We start from the raw sequence: 25,381 nt of genomic DNA on the forward strand, positions 1-25,381 counted from the left end.
TTCGTACCGAATCTATCTAGGTTGTCACAATATCGTCGCAAGTCGTTGTGGTCTACAGGATAAGACGTTCGGTGCATTCTTATTTTGCGATGCACCGGTATTCGGATCCCGCTGGCAGGTACCAATTTTTCCCTTAGAGTATACATAGGCAAGCAAGTATGTATACTCTAAGATTTTTCTAATGAAATATGTACATAACAAATGTTCACGATTGACTTTCACGGTGAAGGAATAACTTCGTGTAATATAAATAAAAAACCCGCAAAATTATATATTGAAAAATCACCAGTAAACCAATAAATATTGTAAAGGCGCTATAAAATATATAAATATCGTACGGTTATTTGTCAATCAAATGACAAACGATATGAATGACTTTTCAATCGCCGAACTCTGAGTATACGTTAATTTTGATAAGATATTTCGGGAATGTTAATTCGATTGTGTGGAGTTAGCTTATAAATGCAATGCTGCCGGCATCCGTCATCGTCTCGCGAGCGGCTTTGTCTTGTCTGTAGGCTGCGGCCATTGTGGGAACCGGTAGCGCCGGTTGCGACCAGCTCCAATTAATGTATAGCCTTATACATATTACACACCAAGGACCTATACTGCTCGAAATAGCTAAGTCTTTAGACGAAAATTTGGTGTTTGCCGAGATTTTTTTTTTTCCTAACTAAGCTGATAGCCTTGAGAGGCTATTTCGGCGTAACCTTAACTAGTAGGTGAGCTCACGGTGCTCAAACCGGAGTGATGCTAGCACTGACCCTAGCAAGAGCAGTGCTTCGCAGAATCTACCACTGGATCGGAAACGCGACCCACTGAGAAGATCCGGCGAGAAACTCAGTGGGCTGCCGAGATAGTCAACAGTACTTTTGAATAAGAAGGTTTTTGAGCGGTGACGCAATTTTTTTTTAATACCTTGCTTGTCAGATGAGCACACAGGCTATTTGATGTCTGATGATTTCTGAGTCTCCATCGATCATGGACATAAATACTGCAAGGGATACAGATAAACCTGCATACATGGGGCCTTTTCTAATAAAGTGAATGCAGCGCTATGGAATCACATGAAGAGGATGTCACTTCAGAGTCGCATGGTATGTATATATAAAAATGATATATTATCTAGAAATTGTCATAGACACAGCCCACTATGTTTCTCGCTGGATCTTCTCAGTGGGTCGCGTTTTCGATCCGTTGGTAGATTCTACGAAACACTGCTCTTACCAGGGCCAGTGTTAGCAACACTTCCGGTTTGAGCCCCGAGAGCTCACCTACACGTTAGCATCTGAAGCTGAAATAGTCTCTCAAGGCTATCAGCATAGGTAGGAAAAAAATTTATAAATGTTTCCTGGATACGTGGTGTGGATAAAAGCAACGATTCCAGGTAGTACGTCTGAATTCTGCAATAAAAATACATGGAAAAAGATCTGAAGTGACAGAAAAAAAATTGGAATAGATTAGTAAGATTCCTGACTTAAAAATAAATTGTGTGATCATTAGTTTCTATCAAAGCAAGCCTAGAGACCATAAACGTCAAGCATAAAACGTTATTCTCATATTCGTAATTCTACGAAATCTATAAATGTTTATTTTACGTAACACGAAATTGTCAAGTAAGCACGGTAGCTGCATAACTATTCTAGCCTCGGTGGGGAACAGAATCGAATTCTTTAACTGCTATTTCAGTTAGACAGCTCTTTCACTCATCGGCTTCCAAGTTAATTTATAAATAATTGTTGACCGTCTGTTTGCTTGTTGCATAATCTACAAATATAATCTTAATAATTACTTTATTTAAATAATTATTCGTGTCATTTTATAATGATATATAGTCTCGGAATGCACAACTTCTGCTATTAAAAATAAACTTATTGTTGTAGCTCAAGTATCAAACGTCTTGTTTTAGAATCGATAGTGTCTCTATCAAGTGTTTAAAAATCATTTTCAATTTTGGAAACAAAGTTTTTATAACAATAAAAAATTAACGAATTTTTTGCTTATAAGCTTCGTTATATGTATTTGCTTTGTTTATATTTAATATTTTACTTTATTTCACATTTACATACCGGTTTAATCTTGTTACGTTAATATTATTGGGTGGAATAGCTGCCTGTACCGGGAAACACCGCCTCCAAAATATTCCAGGTAGCTCTGTCTTGGGCATGTCTAGTTACCTAAGATTTACACGATGTCACCGCTCCATAGTTTAAGTAATCTGACATTTCTTATTTTTATACAGTGGGTACCAATTCGTTGACGGCTTTTCATTAAATCCTCTGGATGCGGCTGGATCATTTCCATTTGAGAGTTAGAATTTATTTGACTAAATGCGCTGTATGAACAATTGACTTTGATTTTTTTCTTGAATTATTGACTCTGTTGCTCAATTTGACATTGAGGTTCATTCTATTTTTCTACACATTTTATATAGGAATGCAATTTTAATAATGGAGCTAGGGAGCTGTTACTTTGTTTTTGGTGTAGGCATACCTATAGTACCTAAATATTTTCATAGGCCAGTAACCGGTATCATGTGTTATTTATTCTCCTTAAGCAAAATTCTTAGATTAATTAATATCTATATCTGACCAAAAAGGAGTTATTTCTTATTTAGAACATTCAGAGACTCATGGTACTGGTACTCATGGTACTGGTACTCATGGTACTGGTACTCATGGTACATGGTACATTAAATGTCTATGGGCTCCAGTAACCACTTAACACCAGGTGGACTGTGAGTTCGTCCATCCAACTAAGCAATAAATTAATAAATCATGAAATTAAATGTAAGGTTCATAACCCTTTTGGTTTTCTTGTAAAAATATTGAACCATGAAAATGTATATAAACTTTTGAATAGATACTGATCAATTTTGTACATAACAAAATCCGTTGATGGTTTATCTGTTAAAGGTATGAATCAATCATTACATCCTTCCATCACAACGAGGCTCCCGGGAGTGACAATTCTAGAATGTTCACCCGGAAGCTGGCAAGAATCCGAAGCATGCGACGGAGGCAGTCTCGGCGAGCTGTTCAGTGTAGTTGTTTTTTTCCGGCCATTGTCTATACGACAGTCCGTCACTTTTAAAAGCCATTAGCAATGACGGGAACAAATGACGGCTGTCCATCCCACTTTGCGGTATTCAGTTAAAGCAGTTAAAGCGATCGGAGCGTTTACGTCGAAGATCAAACAAACTATCTTCTGTTTCGTCAGATCTTATATAGTATATTTTTTTTTTTTATTGCTTAGATGAATGGACGAGCTCACAGCCCACCTGGTGTTAAGTAGTTACTGGAGCCCATAGACATCTACAACGTAAATGCGCCACCCACCTCGAGATATAAGTTCTAAGGTCTCAGTATAGTTACAACGGCTACCCCACCCTTCGAACCGAAACGCATTACTGCTTCACGGCCGAAATAGGCAGGGAGGTGGTACCTACCCGTGCGGACTCACAAGAGGTCCTACCACCAGTGATTACGCAAATTATAATTTTGCGGGTTTGGTTTTTATTACACGACGTTATTCTTTCACCGTGGAAGTCAATCGTGAACATTTGTTGAGTACGTACTTCATTAGAAAAATTGGTACCCGCCTGTGGGATTCAAACACCGGTGCATCGCTACATACGAATGCACTGGACGTTTTATCCTTTAGGCCACGACGACTTCTCGTGGCCTAAAGGGTATAGGTCTGTCCAGCTATTAATCAAAAGATGGAGAGTCTGTTTGATTATGAATCATGTTACCTAAATCCCGTCAACTATTACTTCTCCGCCGTGCTTGCGTTTGGGTTACTAACGCCTCACTTTACTATTGATTCTTCCCTTTGGTTCTATAATGAGCACTAATGGAATGGTGTATTGTAATGTACTCGTTGGGATTGCCGACATCTCTCATATCTGCTGTTAACAGTAAAACCTATCATGTTGCGAAATGAGATCTGTCATTCCAAAGCCTTGATTTCGTGTTTTCGTAGGTATACGACCACCGGGTTTATTTCATTGCAAATAGTCAGAGGCATCAGCAATGCAAAGGGCATAATTAAGCTACTGCCTACTGCTGTGGCATCATTCACGTTAATGCGCCTCTGGGTTCCGTTAACCGGGGAACAATTAGTGAGGAGAGAGATAATTCTCAAAAAAATTCACTAAAAAAACTTACTGAATATTCATTGTTTTGAAGTAAGATTTTGTTAAAGGGATTTAAAACTAAAATTTCATTTCTATTGATCAAAAAAACCATAGTTTTCTTTCGGTTTCCGGGGAACGGGAAATGACAACAGTCGATTTTTCGAAAACTAAACGTAAAAATTTCCAAGCCTTTAAATAAACGAGTAAAAAAAACACGGCCGCACATTATTATTAGCCAAACATCAACAAAACGAAAGAAAATTACGTTATCAACGTTCGATATGACGTTGGCGATAAGTCAGTTTCGGGTGTTGAACTTTTAGATCAAGATTTTAAATCACCAAGTCTCGACTCTGCAGTGTTTGTCTAGCTAATCTACGGTGCTAATATGCAATCATCGTTCGAAAAAATTAAGAATTGATTACTAGCAAATATCGGTTGTATACAAATTTTCTTTGTGCACTTAGACAAGCAGCCAAACTCGCAGATAAATCGGTGTTGAATCGACAATGAATGCTCATAGACACTACTACGAGAAAGCCGCCGCCAATCACAGCAAACCGTCTCCTATTTATGCAGCAAATTAATATTAATTCGTATTGATTCGGCGAGGATCAGCGATTCAATTTAATCATTGAGATTCAATTTAATTTTGATCTCATATCTCAAAATCGAAGAACAACCGACGCTATTCATGGGCCACTAGTCGTCCTATTGACACCCAAAAAAAGTACATGTGTATGTACGAGTGACAGAATTAGGCAAAACAATACTTAGTAAGAATTACACAGTACAGTGATTTGAAAGTAGTAGCTAGGGAATTTGTTTTCTTTTTTTATTGCTATGCAGAGGAACAAGCTCACGACCCACCTGGTGGTAAGACGTTATCAATAGTATGATTCTCCTTAATATAATTTTCTTATCGTTAACATATCGCTTGATAATTCATATCCTAGAGGAAGAGCGCCAGCTAGATGGGTTGACCAACTCAAGGAGGTGACTGGAGGCCAGATATGGGGAACGGTACATATGGCGCAGAACCGGACCGAGTGGAGAAGATTGACATACAGTCACGATCCTCAGCATTGAGGGAACGACCAGAAAGAAGAACATATCGCTACAAGCGGAGAAACTATGTATTTGTAGGTACGCATTTTTTTATCTGTCTATTTTGTTATTATTTTTGTATAGATAGTGAAGATAAAATACTTCAAGGCAATTTTCTATAGCAAGCTTAAATACTGTCAATAAAAAAGTTTTACAAGAAGTAATGACAAAACAAAAGGGACAATGTAATGCCTTAAAATGAATCTAAATCTTCAGGTGGTTTTGACCACCGGGCACAAGTATTTTTAAATGGTTCTCTTGCGAGTAATATAGTTGTTATACGTCATGTCACTCGTTAAATCACCGGTCTCAGATACAATCAGATCTGACAGAGACAAGTAATCACTTTATCACGTCGTTCATTGCTTTATCATGTAATTGGACAGTTTCACATTCTCTTTAACAAAAATGAATGAAAATTGTTTCGAAACGTGCGAATTGCTGTATTATGTAATCGTGCGCGCAGAACCTATGCTTTTAGTGTTGATGGATCTCAAAAAAGTCTTGTTTACAATAAATAAAAATCGGAATCGCAATATCGGCTCGCGTCTACGTGCACCCGTCATAACATTTTCGCTAATGCTATTATTAAATTTAGCGTTCTAACCTATAGTGAGAACGCTAAATTTAAATAACTCATTATGAAGCACGGGTGTGTGTGAAAAAGAGGGGTACGCTGACAGTCTTATTTTGATACATGAATAATTCAAATCCATTGTTTTGGTAGCGGAGGTGTAGCTTAATCATATCTGGGCAGTAGGCCACGTGAATTGAAGAAATCCGCTTGGGAGATATTTAAAAAGATTGGTCTGGGTTTTTACATCAAGTTAATGGATAATAATTTAATTTTGCAATATTAGTATACCAAAAAAATTATAATAATACAAAGTTCAATGACAATCAATGTCTTTAAAAGAAACATTTAATAGAAAAAAAATACTTCATTATTAAAGCCTGATTTCATTCTAATTTCGTACCTAATACAAATATTACCAAACAATGTTGTTCTTAATCTTGGCAGAAGACTTATTGTTTGAAACTATTTCAACCGATCATGAAAGCAAAGGTGATAGATACGTGACTAACACTTTTCGTTAAATCGCAAACATACACAAAGTTGAATGACTTTTAAATATAGTTAAATAGTCTGCTTATAATGTGAATTGGTTTTCTCAAATGCTACACTAACGAACTAGAGGCGGATGGATGAAACTTGAGTAGAACAGGCGTTTGATGACATTGGCTGCGATTTCGCTGTTTCTACAGCGGTCTGTCAATTTCGGAGAATAACGTTTTAGGATCGCGTGCGCGTTTATGCATGTAGCGCGTAGGTTGAGACTTATCGGAGAACACATATCGTAGAATGTTCTATTGTATTCGATAGCACCGATAAAGATCTTTATTCAGGTCACAATGCAAGGAAAGGGGAAATTTAATAAAACGTATCCATTCTTCCTTATGGTTTATTTTGAAAATATGTTAGTGCACAGAAATAATGGTATCGCAATGACTTAATTAACTTGTAACGTGATTGAAATCAGTATCATATAAGTTTCAATTGTTTATTGGACGCTGTTTTCGAATCATCAATCCACGTGTGAATCTGACGCGGCATCCGATAAAACAAATCCTATTAAATTAAAACACGAAGCGCGTGCTTTGATTAAAATTATGTTATTTCTATTAGACATGCGTAAAACACGTCATTTAGTTCCTACTCCCATAGACCGGTTTTGTCAGAAATAATGTTAATAGGACAACAAAATAAATGTAGGTCGCACCGTTGACCCGTACGAGGATCGACTTCGAATTACCCAATACGCGTGTTAAATAAGTAAAACTACGAAATTCGCACCCGACTTTGAATGAGACGTACCCCATTACAGACAACATAGAATGCTCGACGAAACGAATGAGTTCAACCTGCGCTCTCGTAAATTATGTAATTTATTATGTCTAAATAACTAACGTGCCGACACAGGAATTTTATTCAATTAGTAAGTTAGCAGTAAACTAGCTTCTCACGTTTGTAAATGGCGAGTTATGTAAATGTGCAAGTTACTTACGGTTCCGAAGGACGTGATTGATTAATATTAAAGGTTTATTTTCCGTGAACTATCATGGAAATTATTTGTTTCCTATGAACTTTCATGAATTGAATATGTTGGAAGATTTTTTAAATAAGCATAATAATTAATTAATAATGGTAGGACATCTTGTGAGTCCGCACGGGTAGGTACCACCACCTTGTATATTTCTGCCGTGAAGCAGTAATGCGTTTCGGTTTGAAGGGAGGGGCAGCCGTTGTAACAAAACTGAGACCTTAGAACTCATATCTCAAGGTGGTTGGCAGTATTTACGTTGTAGATATCTATGGGCTCCGGTAACCACTTAACACCAGGCGGGCTCTGAGCTCGTCTACCCATTTATGCAATAAATAAATAAAAAGCAAAACATTTACAAACCTAACATTTACTTCTACTTATTAATATGTGTCAAAGTGCATAAGCATCAAAGCAAATTTATAAATAAATAAAATAAAATAAATGTGTTAATTGTTAGTTCGTTGTTGGTGCAAATAAAGTAATTGTGATACAACTATGTAATCGAATGTGAGTAGAAAAAATCGATGTATTCAATCGACTTTTTCTTGTCACGGAATTTAGTTATATACTTAAGTAATAAGTAAGGCTGGGGGAAGAGCTTGAATCTAAATTTGAAATACGGCTTGTTGAAATAACTACGCAAATAAATGCAAAAACGAGGCTCACTGAAATGTTTTACTTTTCGTTACACGAATTAATTGGATGCAGTATCAGCAAACAACACGGCGCACGCGATATAGTGTTAATTAGATTGTCAGCCGCATACGATTTGCATGCATCGCCGTGCCGCGTCTAAGGGCGCTAGCACACCGACCAATCTACATCCGCTTACGAAAGCTATAGTACATATTCTTACGTTCTTTTTGGAACGAAGCTCCTTATGAGACGATGCGGATAGGTACCCTTATCGGGAAAAAGCGTCCGTAACGTAAGATTTTTATTATTTATGTATAGTCTTAGTATGATGGCTATACAGTGTCTAATGTATAGTCTACGTGATGACGGTTATTATTATTATGCATATAAATAGCTGTTATTTGTATATTATTATCATATATTCTTTTATAATAATTGCGAATAAAATAAAGTTGATAACTTTGTAAAGTAGTTTTTTTTATCAATAAAAAAATCATAATAAAAAATGTATACCCTAATATTTCTTTACATCTCGAATAGAACTTAAAATTAATATTTTTATAATAAGGAACTTCGTTCCTACCCGGTGTGTCACGACACCACACATCTTTTTTATTTTTATTTTACAAATTCACGATCATAGTTAATTTTTAAATCAATGCAGAAGACAGAATTTGGGACATGTAGGACGGTCGATCACTGTCAACATTACAACCAGACGTGGGCATTTCAAAGACGCCTGATTGTCGTTGGCGAAAACGACTCGACTTCACCCATCACGATCGGTAGCCTGATGGGCTGCTCAGCTGGTGCCGCTGGTTCTTCGAGATACCTCGTTGAACCAGAACAAACGTTCCGAATCAAAACGTGATACTCCGCCAGCCGGTCTCTCTTTAGTTAAACTCTGGGTGATGCACTAGAGTGCTTTGCCGCGCTGCGATGGTCTTTACGATCGCCAAAACTAGGTGTGAGCCTTTCTACTGGCCCCGACTCGACGGTAGCGCATAATGCTATAAAAAAGTGTGTATCAAATTAATCTGTAGTACGTGATTGTAAATGAAACAAAACAACAGCATTGATTGAAGGACTGGTGACGCGGAGGACTGAGGATAGAGGAATTGTTGTATCCGCATCTACGAAACTATTCAAGTAAGTCCAAGGTCAGCTATAAGTGTTTCGAGCCCAAGTTCGCGAACGGCTGACATAGTATGTAATAAAATAAATCTTAAAATGCGTTATTACCAGTGAGAGGGCGTTTTGTGAGCCATCACATCAACGTCTACCTACAGTAACAAAAAACAATGTTCGTATTCGATAATTAAAATTAATATGATAACGATATTTGTGTCAAATTAAATTCAAATCAGCTACGAGTATATTCTCCCTAACAGTTCGATGTGACCGCTTTATTTTCATAAACATATTCAGTAATTCAATGGCCAGAGAGTAAAGTAAATAAAGTATTAATTATGTCATTGTTTTAAAGAAAAACTTTTAAAGCAAGTGGCACTTCTTTAGAATAGGCTTCCAATCTGCATAGTGGTACGAGGCTAAACTCGAACCTGAAACATTTTGATTGACTAAGCACTGATAACGCGTATTTCTAAAATAAAATCATTTTTTTTAAATCAATCGTAGAGTGTGTAGGAGCCCTTAAGAAACGTTCGACGACTTACAACCCGTTCGGTGACTACCCGGGCTGCGTACAGAAAGGTCGACCGCTAGTGATGAGACATGTTCTATCGATACAATCTACGATTATCATAATTATAGGACAGGCTTTAGAATATTTTAATAAAAAATATAATGTTAATTTTTTTGTTTCGTTTTATTATATGTATTCGTTTTGCGGTGTCAAAAATTTCTGATTAAAATATTTGGTTGATTGTAAAACTCATGCCAAATCTTATGCAGCATGACAAGAGAAAATGCTGCGCTTACCTTATTTAAGGGCAAGAAGATGAAGTGTTAGTGTTGAAGTAAGTACAAAAAACATAAATCTTTAATCGTGTTAATTAGTAATTTTAAACTAAATTGACCTCGCTACAGTCAGTGCAGTCTGTTTACATTATTTTTTTATCAACGTTGTTTTGTATTTCTGCAATCGGTCTTGCCAATTGTTTTTGTTGTTAATTAAGACCATGAACATCTCGTGATGGAATGTTTATTTCTGTTATTATTTGTTTCATTTAATTCGCATTTTATTTACCCTCATTTCTCCGTACATTTAATGAAGCACACGTTCAATTGTAAGTCACGCAGTTTTCGTAGTTGTCGATAAAATGTGAACCATTTTGTATCCCATTCACTAGTGAGTTAACACCATCAGCAGGTGGACAATAATAAACTGCATTCAGGAACCATATCACTTATTGAATATTATGTATGTTTAAATGTTTTAGAAGTTTCATTTTGAATCTCCAATCTATATCTATACTAATATTATAAAGAGGAAAGATTTGTTTGTTTGTTTGTTTCGAATAGGCTCCGAAACTATTGGACCGATTTGAAAAATTATTTTTCCATTAGAAGCCGACATTGTCCCTGATGAACATAGGCTACTTTTTTAAAAAAAAAATTATTTTATTTTTTTGGTTTTGTGTGTGTGTGTTAATGTTTCCGAAGCGAAGCGAGGGCGGGTCGCTAGTTTTTAATAAAGTTGAACAAAAATTATACTACGAATTTAAAAAATATATTATAGTATTTTGCAGTAGATATTACAAACTAGCTGTATATATACGAATTGACTGAATGAACATATAAATTAGTACAGTATTTTTTTTAAATATATTTAATACAGTAGAATCATAATAATTAATAATACGTCAGAACTACGTTTTTACCATTGATAATTAATCTAATTTTTACGTCGTTCTTTTGTTATTAATCACGTAGTCGCCACAGTTTTTTAATAAACCATTCGCTTCGTCATATATGGCTATTATCGCAGTTCTAAACACGTGTCAAGTTATCGGTTCGATTATACGTCATTATAGACGCACCGCAAGTATTGGTTTATGTTATCTCTGTGGAATAATCTTTTAAAGCGAATAGGATGCCTCTTTTTCCCTCTAACGAGAAGTAACGCGTGGGCCAAGGAATGGATCCATAAATCTGTCTCTGATTGTTGAGAGAAAATCGTGAAACGAAACGTACCTTACATTGAACTCAGCAGACTGTGGGCGGCCTGCATTATTTATAATCTTTCACCAACAAATTCAAACCTACAACGACTTAAAATCGCCATTTCAATTGTCAAGTTTGAAATAGGAATACTTTTATAAATAAAATGTCACTAGTTCTTCAATGTTAAGTCTCCGTATTTTAATGATAAGTTAGACAATCCATTTGCATCTATTATAGTTGTACAACAATACCGTTTTCATGCAAATTAGATATCAAACGCTTTAAATTTTCTTTTCGTTCTATATCATTTTAAATAACACATACACTGTATTAGGCAATTGCATGCAGCAGAGATGCGAATGTTGCGATGGATGTGTGGAGTAACCAGAATGGATAGAATACGGAATGAATATGTTAGAGGAAGTCTGAAAGTGGCACCTGTGACAGAAAAGCTGAGGAGTGCGCGTTTGGGATGGTATGGACATATGATGAGACGAAATGAAAATGAAGTTGTTAAGAGAGTGTTAACTATGAATGTGGAAGGATTTAGATGAAGAGGTAGACCTAAGAAGAAATGGATGGATTGTGTGAAAGACGATATGGGTAGGAGGGGAGTGAGCGAAGAAATGGTATATGATAGAAGAGTATGGAAGGAGCAAACATGTTGCGCCGACCCCAGGTGACTGGGAGCAGGGCAGGATAATGATGATACACTGTATTAGAGATAAGTTATATTCATATATTTGAGCTCTTAAAAACTTTATGTTATTATTATAGAATATTTAATAGAATCGAGTTTTCATTGCTCCAGATTTTTGGAAGCACATGATCGGTTCGCATTTTAGCACATATTAATTTATAAGAGGCTCGCATATTAATTAGGCGGACAATTCACTATGGTTACGAAAAAAATCCTAAACTGTTAACGACTAGCAAATGCTTTCATAAACATCTTCCGTAAGCGACTCGGCCAATAAACTGTGCAAAAAATGATAAAGTTTACGACAAGAAAGGTACTAAAGATATGCGGGCAATAAAAATTATGTTCTCGGAAATGGATTCCAAATGAACTTTGACCTGCACGATATGTAGTATTTTACACATTATGTCCTTAAAATATTTTAATAAAATTATTTAAAATAGTCATTTTGCTAAGGAACTCTGTACCGATATTCTGTCGTAATTATTTGGGAGCATGTTATGGATCTAAGTTTTTTTTTTATTGCTAAGATGGGTAGACGAGCTCACAACCCAACTGGTGTTAAGTGGTTACTGGAGCCCATAGACATCTACAATGTAAATGCGCCCACCCACCTTGAGATATAAGTTCTAAGATCTCAAGTATAGTTACAACGGCTGCTCCACCCTTCAAACCGAAACGCATTACTGCTTCACGGCAGAAATAGGCAGGGTGGTGGTACCTACCCGTGCGGACTCACAAGAGGTCCTACCACCAGTAAAACTAGACTGTTTTATTACTGTCGCGAAACAATCTAAGGCTCCCGTGCGAAGATTAGCACCATCAATATACAAAATCATTGAAACTTCAACCCGCAATCACCTAACCATCTAATCGATATAAATTAATTCACAAAAGGCTTCTTGAACGATGCAGACTATTGGTGTATTACTATTAAACTATTCAGCTACTGTTATCACGAAATAGAATATATTTTCTAAGAATAAATTGTAAATTACCTCACAATTTATTTGTGAGTTAAGTCAGTATAGTACGAAGCTAGAAAGAAGCCCGGTGTTGGATTGCATACCGAGATGAACAGGGTTAAGTGGAACAGTGTTATGTTCAAACAAAGTGTGCGACAAGACCACGCTTCTGTGTTTGTTCTTCTCATTTGAATCCAATACTACAGCTTAAATGCCAACAAGTTGTTGCGTTCACATCTTTCAGCACAAATGCAATTGTTTATTATTCATTAAGCAGTGTCAACGTGGAGAAACGATATTGCGGAACAGCATTAAACAACAAATACAAAATATATTTTCTTTATTAAAAAAATTGTTTTTTTTTTTTAATACCTAACTAAAATATCTGCATACAGTCAAATGTTTTAATTTTTCATCACGTAACTAATACTGGACTAGTAAACTAGTACTTAGCAATTGTTTTGACTTTCTAAATTATTCGTGTTCTGAATACCTAGTTGCTGCTTGTGCCATGATCAATACTTTTCTAATTTCTGTTTCGGATACAATAGGAATGGATTTTGGGATATTTAGCGAATTTATATTAGGCTATGCGAATTTTTTTACTGCAGGACTACTTCTTCATCGTCCGTAATATCGCCCTTATTACCCTATATCCCCTTAATTAAGATCTTGAGTATTTGTGGTAAGGCCTGAGAACCTGCACTGTAGGGCTTTCTGCATATAATTGCCGTGAAGCACCTAGCGCGTTTGCATGGTGAGATCAAGGTTGTTCCATTGCAAAATATACTTCGAACTAAAGTTATTCTGTCTGTGAGTTCTGCCCTTTGACACCTTATCGCTAGTTACGTTAAATAATGATTCACGCTAATTAAAACCTACTTTTTTTAATATATTTCAAATTGCTATATATTTTTGACAAAATATTAAGGCTAAAATTATAGCTGTAGGCAGAAAGAAATCAAACATATTGCTGACAAGATAATCTTTTCTCGAATTACTATTATAATTATAGATTGATCGTACTCGTAACTCAGTAACGATTATCTACAAATTATAAGAATGCTTAAACAATACATGGTATCTGTATAGTGTGGTTGTGTGGGCAAGCTCAACCGTTGAGACACATGAGGTCGAATAACAATATAAAGGCTGTCCCATCAAGAAACCAGAAAACATGACCAGGGTTACAGTCATACCAACAATTATTTCGCAAATACGCAGCAATATTAAAACCGGTTGCATTTAAATATCTCAAATAGATTTATATCTAAAATGTTTTATCATCAGATTATAACAAAGTTGCAGGGAACAACACAGAGCTGAGTTGTAGAAACCGAAATTACTGTATTCGGAATGAAATTAACGCGACGCGTTACTGTTAATCATTAATATTTCGATAGGTACAATAATAATTGTAATGACTCATTCATAATTAAGATATACATAAATGTTGTGCAGTTGTGGACAGATAAGCAGGGTCACATTGGTCCACACAAAAGACTAAACGAAATTAATTAAAAAAATAAGAATAAGGATTTTAATTATAACTAGTGGACTATAATTAATTGAATTTTTTGTTTATAAGCATTATTATGGTTATATTGTCAAACACTATTAGACTTCTTTAATATAATCACAGATTTCGCCAAAACTACAGTATAGATAAATAGTATTAAAAACAAACAATATGAATCTATTCTCAATTTGACCACAGACTTTCAACAATAACAAAAGTTTGACAATAAACGCAGAGTATATTTGTGTATGTGTTATTTCAAATACATGGTAGGGTGTGTAATGTTTTCTTTATTGATTTAATGAATTTTTTATGCATAATTAAAAAAAATATTATCATTCTGCACTCCTTCTCTATATTCTCTATAAGTGTGGGAAATTTGATACTCCTCCGTCCGCGCAATTTTCGTAAAAAGGGATACAAAGTTTTTGCTTCACGTATTAATAATAAATACTTAGTCTGGCCATAAATACTGTTACAATTAAAAATAAACAAAATATTACATTTGAATTTGGAATCTGTCATTTTTATATGATAGCTCATTGAGTTTTCTCATTTTGGCGCCAATACATTGTACATTATTTTGCGATATTAAAATGGAGTGGGGTGATAAAGAGAACCGAATCGCTGTGATTGCATTACACAAAGTAGGTATGGAGCCAAATGCAATTTTTAAAACACTCCATACGCTTGGTATTAGTAAAATGTTTGTGTACCGGGCTATTAATAGGTGCAACGAGACCTCCTCTGTTTGTGACAGAAAAAGATCTGGCCGTCCACGTAGTGTTCGTACGAAAAAGGTGGTCAAAGCAGTAAGGGAAAGAATTCGAAGAAATCCTGTCCGAAAACAAAATATTTTATCTCGGGAGTTTTTTTTTTTTTTTTTTTTTTTTTTTTTTTTTTTTTTTTTTTTTTTTTTTTTTTTTTTTTTTTTTTTTTTTTTTTTTTTTTTTTTTTTTTTTTTTTTTTTTTTTTTTTTTTTTTTTTTTTTTTTTGCTTATATGTGTGGACGAGCTCACAGCCCTCCTGGTGTTAAGTCGTTACTGGAGCCCATAGACATCTACAACGTAAATGCGCCACACACCTTGAGATATAGTTCTAAGGTCTCAGTATAGTCACAACGGCTGCCCCACCCTTCGAACCGAAACGCATTACTGCTTCACGGCAGAAATAGACGGGGCGGTGGTACCTACCCGTGCGGACTCACAAGAGGTCCTACCACCAGTAATGAGGAGATGAAGATAGCACCTAGAACCATGCCGCGTATTTTAAAAGATGACTTAGGACTTGCAGCCTATAAGAGACGTACTGAAATAGGGTGGTAAAATCGAAGCAACTACTGAAGCGGTACGCAAAGGGAGGTCATAGAAAAATAATGTTTACGGATGAGAAATTTTTTACATTTGAGCAACGTTTTAAGAAACAAAACGACCGTATTTATGCTCAAAGCTCTAAGGAAGCTTCCCAATTAGTTGACAGAGTGCAACGTGGGCACTATCCGACTTCAGTGATGGTTTGGTGGATTAGCTATGAAGGAGTGACTGAGCCATACTTTTGTGAAAAAAGTATCAAAACATCGGCACAAGTGTATCAAGATACCATTCTTGAGAAGGCGGTGAAGCCCCTTAACAACACCATGTTCAATAATCAAGAATGGTCCTTCCAGCAAGACTCGGCGCCAGGTCATAAAGCTCGGTCTACGCAGCCTTGGTTGGAAACGAACGTTTCGGACTTCATCAGAGCTGAAGACTGGCTGTCGTCTAGTCCCGATCTTAATCCGCTGGATTATGATTTATGGTCAGTTTTAGAGAGTACGGCTTGCTCTAAGCGTCATGATAATTTGGAATCCCTAAAACAATCCGTACGATTGGCAGTGAAAAATTTTCCCATGGAAAGAGTGCGTGCTTCTATTGATAACTGGTCTCAACGTTTTAAGGACTGTATTGCAGCCAATGGAGACCACTTCGAATAAGCTTTTTATACTTTAAATTGTTTTATATTTATGTATTAAACTAACAGACTGTAAAAGTAATAAATGTTATTTGCAATAGATTTTTTTTTATTTTTAATTGTAATAGTATTTATGGCCAGACTAAGTATAGATAGAAATGCATAGTTACATGTGAAATCATTTTTAAGTCGGTAAAAACTTGCGAGAATGTTACTGATTAATGTCCTTCTTCAAACGAGGCTTGTGGAGAGTATTAAACGGTAGGCAGCGGCTTGGCTCTGCCCCTGGCATTACTAAAGTCCATGGGCGACGGTAACCACTCACCATCAGGTGGGCCGTATGCTCGTCTGCCTACAAGGGCAATAAAAAAAAAAGAATAATAATACTAATTTACACAAGAACTAGTTAGTACATGTATACGAGAAACTTACATCACATTTTTTTAATCTTCAGTTGATTGTAAAGCAATTTCGGAGGTCGTAGGTATATCTTAGGTCACCATATCAATACGCTCCTTAATATGATAACATGTAATTTAAACTATTTTTATTTTATTTTTGCTTTTTCGTCGTCATAAATCATAGAATTGAACCGTAAAAGTCTAGAAAATTTTTTTGATGTAAAATAGATGGTAGTCACTAAAATAATCAAAAGTCGACGAATAACAAACACTGTGGTTATCACGAAACCTGTAGAGTATTAATGTAATGACAATAAGAAACGCGAAATTAAACCGTAAAAGTAGCGTTATTTATGTTTACGACAAGAGAAAATCGAAAACATAATACTATTAAAATATATTTAAAAAAAAAATAAGAAATCGTATTGCCTTAATTTTGTTATGTAATTAATAAGGTATTCTAATATTCTACTGAAAGTCAGAAGCTTTGCATCGTGTCACTGCTCGGAATTCAATAACCCATACATCCCATAGTCAATGCCACTCAAATCAGATCACAGTTGCATATCGCAATCGAGAACACTTAAACGATTCGGATTGCGCAATATAGTCCCAGTGAGCACCGCTGAGCACACGGAAAAGACGATAACAGATTTAAAAAGGGCAAAGGAAAGATAAGGTATAGAAATTAAAGTCAAAGAGATAGAAAAGAGCCGTATAGAACAAATTTAGGACAATAATGCGTGTGTGTCGATGATAATACCCCAGCATCTCATTCTCATGATTAGATTAGATTGCTGGCACGTCTGCTATAAGCCCAATTGATCGCGCATGAAATACCTTTAAGCTGTATGGAATCGCCAAGAGCCCTCCCGCAGACTTTGTCCGCGATCTGAGAAACTGCCATAAAATTTTTTTTGATCCTTTTTACATAAAAAAAATGTATAAATAAAATACATTCATGTTATATTTCAAATTAAATGCCTACTAGCAATTTGATCTTGATCTACATCGCAGCTACTTGTCCAACTACACAACTATACAATGTGGCCAGTATTACTACGGGCTGGGCCCAGCAGTTAAATTTTAACGACTGTACGCCAGCGTGCAGAGATCTCGCCCAAAATAAAAATCTACACAACAACACAACTCCCCGATGTACACGTATGTATATGTAAAGTAATGTATACCAAATGTACGTCACTAAACCATTACATGTCTGATTGAATTTTTTTTATAATCTAATAATTGAAAACAAAAATACTTTGTAAAATAATACATGATACTTTCTTAACAAATTCAATTTAACACTGAATAGAATAGAATTAAAAAAGAAAATAAAGAATCGTTTCTACTTTTTCGTCTCTAACATTCGGCATGTAAATGGCCAGTCGTCATAATATGTATTTTATTAGTCAATGTATTCTGGGATCTATTTTGGTTCCGCATTACGGTTCGTACGCGTGCAAGTTCAGGGAAGCCAGCAGGAGTTGAAACAGTTTTATTGAACCGTGAAAATTAGGCCAATATGTCAGGCTTCTGTTTTTAAAGCCGCGATTCTGCCACTAAGGGAACTGTAACGTTGAGAGTTAACTATGCGATATGTCGTGATCGTTTACCGAAATATATTTTAAGCTTCATATCGGGGCCGGCTATACGGGTCCCAACGGATTTAGATTCGAACTCGTTCGATGGTACGGATACGATCACGTACGACCCAAATCTAATGTAACATTGTTGTTAATTCGTCGCACAATTGGTCATGTATTTAATAAATATTAAACCACTTATATACTATAATGTAAAAATATCCAACTAATACCCAATTTGTTGAGCAGGAAAAATAATAACATCCATTTAATTAATACTATCTAATACGTTGATAAAAGTCACTTTTTTATTTTTTTATTTTTATTGCTTAGATGGGTGGACGAGCTCACAGCCCACCTGATGTTAAGTGGTTACTGGAGCCCATAGACATCTACAACGTAAATGCCGCCACCCACCTTGAGATATAAGTTGTAAGGTCTCAAATATAGTTACAACGGCTGCCCCGCCCTTCTAACCGAAACGCATTACTGCTTCACGGCAGAAATAGGCAGGGTGGTGGTACCTACCCGCACGGACTCTCACGAGGTCCTACCACCAGTAAATCAGCAGTAAGTCACTTATCCCTCAACGTCAAAGAGCAAATTTTGGTGTTGAGTTTAAGTTATGAAATCATTTACGAAGAACGGTAGACACTGCTCTTGGTGTTGATGTTAATCGAGGGAATCGATGAGTGGTCATCAACTTCATTTTTCATTATTATTATTATTTATTTGAATTGTATTTTTTTGACTTGTTTTTTCGTATACTGTAAATATGTTTTCTTGTTTAAAAAAAAAAAGAAAATAGTTGAGAAAATACAAAAAAAAAAGCCCGCTGAGTTTGTTTCGCCAGTTCTTCTCAGGACTGTGGCTTTTTTTGGAACCGGTGGTAGAGTTAACATTTTCTTTTACATTTTGACATTCAACAAGTGTGTTTTTGATGACATCCAAGTTGAAATAAATGATTTTGAATTTGAATTTGAATTTTGGTGGCAGTAGGAGGAATTTCATCTGGCTCTACCTCGCTTTTTGTTGTCGTCAGCTTGACGAAAATCACTTACAATCGGGTGGACTATATATACAATGGCTCCAAAACGACCTCATTTACGTAAGAATTTGACCAACAACCGCGCCCATTCTGCACGTACACCACATCTATATCCATTACCTCTGTTTAAGAAATTCTATATCTATAATTCGCTTGATTAATCATGTACTAGATATTTTATGTTTTGTAGCTTTCTATTTGAATCCCTTTTGTAGAATACAAAAACTTTTGAGACAGTTGTAAATAATGCAGAAATTCGACTTCATTCTCATAATGTACGCAGTAGTATTGAATATTTGCTTATCAAAATAAAAGTATGTTTTAGTTACAGAATTTTGTATAGTGGAAAGGTATTCGTGTTATGCGTGAATTTTTCCTTCGTATTTTTACAAAGTTCAATAATCGGTTGGATGTAAGCCAGTTGACAGAATTTGCAGTATCAGAGATGTCTTTATTTTAAAATAACCCATTGTACGACCACTGTTCATATTTTGAATACTCTCTAAATCGATAGCATTATTACCCTTTACTATCAAATTACTAAAGTTACATTGAATTGGTGACAATGTCTAAACAATAAGCCGGTGTAAGCCACGAAGGCCACGGACCAAGTTCATGAGTGTTCAACGACCGCTTTATCATCACAACTCAATGCGACGTCACAGATAATTTATTGGCGCCTATTTAAAAAAAACTATTAAAAATTATCTTTGTTAAAAAACGATCTCGTGTTTCATACACATTGTTCGGTGAATATCACATTTAGCACAGCACGGAAGAAATAAGAATTTAAAATTCATTAAATATTCTTACTCTACATACCCGAAGCCTGAAATACATTTGTTTTTGTGGCCAGCATTCGTTGAATGTGTGTATTACAGATGTAAAATTTATATTCTTACGTATCGATTTTCGTTGTTGAGAACAAAAAAACTGAAAGTGAAACATTACGCATATTTATTATTATTTACAGATAGTGTGTTGTAGCCTCTTGTTTTTATCTTAGCCTTCAGCGGGGCCGCGGCTGTGCGAGCCACGTGAGTTCAGGGTGAGGGCTGTACTTATTGCTTCAGTACATTAAACCGATTCATTGACGTAATACAAACGATATCATTCGCTGCTGCAACGTGTTTGTTGCTAGGTTGCATTTTAAAATTAAAGTGAAAAAAGAATACAAAATGTATCTCTGTTCTAATTCGGTCTATATTTATCGGTTAGACGGCATGTTAGCTCGAAACGTTGAGAAAAAAGAATTGTGCTTCATTCCCAACATCAATTTTATTGGTTTGTATATTCGAACATTGATTTATTGAAGTTTGTAAAGTGAAATTAATATTATTTCGTTATTAATAAATTTAACGTTTACTATTATATCGTGATAATTTATCTACCAACTTCAATAATAATAAATTACGAATATAAAATTAAAAGTCAAGGGCAACCTCTAACCCTTGCGTCTACATTTGTTCTCACGAGTCCCATGCGAAAATTAATAATGTATTTTTAATTGATGTTAACAGTGAAGAGGCGACTGAAATATTTCGTTGTACTAAATTTGCCTATAAGGAAGACTATGTACTCATTCAAATTTCGTGTGAGCTGTTTATTGTGTCACCGAAAAATCCACTACGACTGTCGAATTGAAATAGCATTCCTGTTTTAATTAAAATAATGATTAACCTGTATTTAAATGTATCATCAGTATGTTAGAAGGCAACAACATGTATGTGTATATACTTATTGGGAATTTTATTCCGCTAATAAAATACAGTTGTTAAAGTACCTACTTATATGTGGAAAATCGGGTAATTTGCCAAAAGTTTCACTTCGCCTTAAAAACGTTCTTGATTTAAAATTTCAGTACGGAAAACTTGTGAAGAAATTTCAATGTGGAACTAGTGAAGCGACAGATTTATTACTTGTTCTATGTTTAAAAAATCTTCTATGGTATCCATGAAACAGCTGTACCAAGTCTGAAGTAAATTGAATCTAAGATCTTGAAGGCATTAATCCAGAACAAACAAACACACAATCTTCACTATTATATCTTAGATTATTGATTGTTGAAATCTAGCCATATTTTACGGATAGGTTCTCGAAATATTACACGAAATACATACAAGCCATTCGGGGAAATGACTCGCGTGTCATCTGTCATATATTACCAGCAATAAATGTACCGAAATTCATTAATATTGCATAAACGCCGCCCAACATGTACACAAAATTCACAAATTTTCGTATTTATATGTTAAACAAATATCAAATTAAATATCAATTAATACGCACTAGTATATTTATTAAAAAATAACAGTATTGTCCGTATGAAGATATTGAAATATTCGTAATCTCGGAAATTTGAAAAAGTATGAACATCGGTGTACGTATACATGTAAACCGAGTCAGTTCTATCAGTTTCTGGAAACACATTTTTTATATTTCAAATGTAAATCACAACTTTGAATAACCCAACATTTAATTTCATATCAATGCCAGATGGGTCTATACTTGATTAAGAATCAATTTTATTGTTCTGAAATATGAATAATTACGTATGAATAATCATGAATAAGTTATGAGATAATAAAAATGACTAATAAAAAAATTCTTTGTAACTCGTAATATTGGAACACGTAAAATACGCAATGATCAAAACTTTATACTCGTAAGAAATTGACAAATATGAATCTAAGAGGAACGCGAATGCGAACGGATTCAAACGAGTCGTGTCAAATGTCACAGAGCATATGACACGATTTTATTACTGGCCATTTTTTTTTATCTCAAAGATGATTATCTTCTGATAGTTGATTTTTTTATGTAAACAAAGGTGCATTTTTTTATTGTCCTTGTAGGCAGACCAGCATACAGCCCACCTGATGGTGAGTGGTTACCGGCGCCCATGGACTTCAGCAATGCCAGGGGCAGAGCCAAGCCGCTGCTTACCGCTTAATACTCTCCACAAGACTCGTTTGAAGAAGGACATGTCATAGCGCTCGGGAAACACCGTGGTGGGGAGCTCATTCCATAGCCGGATGGTACGTGGCAAAAAAGACCTCTGGAAACGCACTGTGGATGATCGCAGTTTCTTAGTGGCTATTTGGGTCTACGCAATGCAAATTAATATGGACATTCAACCCGATTGATCTTACATTAAATTAGTCGGCGATTACTTTAATTTCAACCTTATAACTCGGCGATTAGCATTTTCGAATTTTTTCAATGGCCGCAATTTATACGAAGTATTATTAATTTGTTTAAAACAGATCATCATTTTTACGATTTGGTAACATAAAACCTAATTTCCAAAAACGTTAAATGTTTTAACGTTCTTAATATGTATATAAAATATCGTTACATTTTTTATGTAAAGTTAACTGTTAAAACCTTGTTCAAATAATTGATGAAATGAGCAATATATTCGCTATTACATTTATAATAGGTTCGTGGGCTGTTGTTAAAATTTATGAAAGACAAAAATTTCTGAAAATTAACACTCAATCAAAAATACGATTTTTTTATTATTATTTTTATCTTTTTACTATCTGACCCGGCAAACTTCGTAGCGCCTAAACGTAAGCCTTTGTATAAAATAAACTTAAAACAAATAAAAGGAATCCGTCCGACGGGGGACACATAAAAGAAAAAATAAAACTGTTATTTTTATGTAATTCCGATCATTTTCATATTTATCTATTGTTTAAACGCTCTCTGGACTTCCACAAATAATTCAAGACCAAAATTAGCCAAATCGGTGCAGCCGCTCTCGAGTTTTCGCGAGACTAACGAACAGCAATTCATTTTTATATATATATAGAAGAAGAAGATAGAAGATAACAGCTCTTTGAAGCTGAACTGTTCATGTTAGAAAGCCAAATTAGATGTGCCTCCTTTCTCCGTAAATTTACTTTGTTCGAAAAATTTTAAAGCAAAGGTTATTAACACTTCTACTGTGAAATAACAAAATTTGATGGCTGCACCGCGATTGCGTCAACAAATATATTCTAAATCTTAAAATTTTCAAGTTCAAGTCAAAGAAGAGTCAAATTAAATGAAGCATAAATTATTAGATAGCTTTTTGCAGCGATCTGATTCTACGCCATTAAGCCCTCGTTAAATTTATTTAACATATTTACTGTATTTGAAAATATTTTTACGGTTTAGTATACTTTTAAGTATTTATTAAGTAGAACCGTAAAAGTAGTTTTAATTATGTCCACGACTCCCAAGAACCTTATAAGAGTCAACGAGTTTTGCAATTTATTTGCATTTTAATTAAAATAGTTTTAATATGATATTATTGCAATTTAAATTTTTTACGATATAATTGATATTTCTTAATTGAATCCTAATAATCAAATTAAGCAAAATTTACGAAACACACCATATAATTCCCAAGTAATTTAAGCAATGTATTAAAAATTGTCAATGAATAAAAAAAATAGAAATATCTTTAATATATTTCGTTATTTTTTAATAATAACTCTGTAATAAATCTAATATTTATTTACTTTTAAGTATTACGTAACATAATTAAAGGATTATTTTAATGACTCAATATGTTTTGACGTGCGATAAAGATCTGAGATAAAGTATGTGTGTGGATAATAGAAAGTACCACCAGTTAGTAGTATGCAATTACTTAGCGACGGGCTATGTTTATTTATGTTGTTATAGCAAATATTATACGTATTATAGTACATTCGTATATTATTATTAAACCGCTTTTATGATGTTTAAGATGTAAAAAATATTACAACATTCATTACAAAAACTTATACGTGTATAATGTTAACTTAATTTTTTTAATTTACATATTAGTGTGCGATCATAATAAAGGTTCAATGGAATTGATAAACTCGGTTAATTAAGATAAAAATACCTTAACGCTGGTTAACCATTTAAAAAAAAGACGGGTGCATACTCACTCCAGTGAAGGTTGCGTTTCATGCGTCGGAGTCGTTAGTAGACGCTCCGTAGACGATACCGGCGAGTCGAATTTCGTTAGTAAAAAGTGAAATTTCTTGCGAAGATCGAAGTCTCAATACGCTAATTTCTTATTCATTTGTCGTGAAAAACGTGGATGCGCGGCACCAAAATTCAGTTCGCGCCAGATATATATATTTATTATTAAGCACGTGTATTATAAATAGAAATATGATTTCCGTCGTCTAAAATAAAATTTTAATTTATTTTATATTAAATTAACGGTGTTTATAGGTGTATTATTGGATGTAAGTGCGTTCGGGTAATGTCGGATGCGGCAGCGTGGGCAGAGCAGCTCGAAGCGTGAGCGCGCGTCGCGGAGTCTTGCGGGCCACTGACTACTCGCGCGCACACGGCTGCTGTCGATCTTCTACTCTTCCGATTTTAAAATTAAACGGCGCTTGCATGCGCTTTTCCGACATAAGCATAAGAACGTCGGCGACACACATGCTCCTGCCTTCCCGATTATTAGACACATTTTATGTTTTAACATTTTCAAATAATTGTAATATCAAAATAAATATATTAAACGGTAAGTTGGATTGTCTTCTGTTTTATGAATGGCAGAAATACAAATAGAGACGCCTAATACCAATTTTCTGTTGCAAAGTTTCTCCCGATTTTAAAACTAAGCGGAGCTTGCATGCGTTTTTCCGACATAAGCATATGAACGTCGGCGACACACATGCCCCTGCTTTCCCGATTATTAAACACATTTTTCGTTTTAAAATTCACAAGGATATACATTTAAAAAAAATTGTAATATCAAAATAAATATATTAAACGGTAAGTCGGATTATCTTCTGTTTTATGAATGGCAGAAACACAAATAGAGACGCCTAATATGTACTAATTTTTTTTTATTGCCTTTGTAGGCAGACGGGCATACGGCCCACCTGATGGTGAGTGGTTACCATCGCCCATGGACTTCAGCAATGCCAAGGGCAGAGCCAAGTCGCTGCCTACCGCTTAATACTTTCCACAAGCCTCGTTTGAAGAAGGACATGTTATAGCGCTCGGGAAACACCGTGGAGGGGAGCTCATTCCATAGCCGGATGGTACGTGGCAAAAAAGATATCTGGAAACGCACTGTGGATGACCGCAGTGGCTC

At 35.1% G+C, this 25,381-nt stretch overlaps 1 protein-coding gene across 1 annotated transcript in view; it reads right to left on the reverse strand.

Annotated features, from left to right (window-relative positions):
* AdamTS-B (ADAM metallopeptidase with thrombospondin type 1 motif B) overlaps positions 1-24,606 on the reverse strand; it is a 103,472-nt gene extending 78,866 nt beyond the window's left edge. Inside the window, exon 1 of the mRNA XM_028170729.2 lies at positions 24,213-24,606. The gene's annotated coding sequence lies outside the window, so the exon portion shown is untranslated. The remainder of the gene's footprint in view (positions 1-24,212) is intronic.
* Positions 24,607-25,381: the final 775 nt, after the last annotated feature.

This window comes from Bombyx mandarina, chromosome 21, assembly GCF_030267445.1.
Source record: "Bombyx mandarina strain Sakado chromosome 21, ASM3026744v2".
Lineage (NCBI taxonomy): Eukaryota > Metazoa > Arthropoda > Insecta > Lepidoptera > Bombycidae > Bombyx > Bombyx mandarina.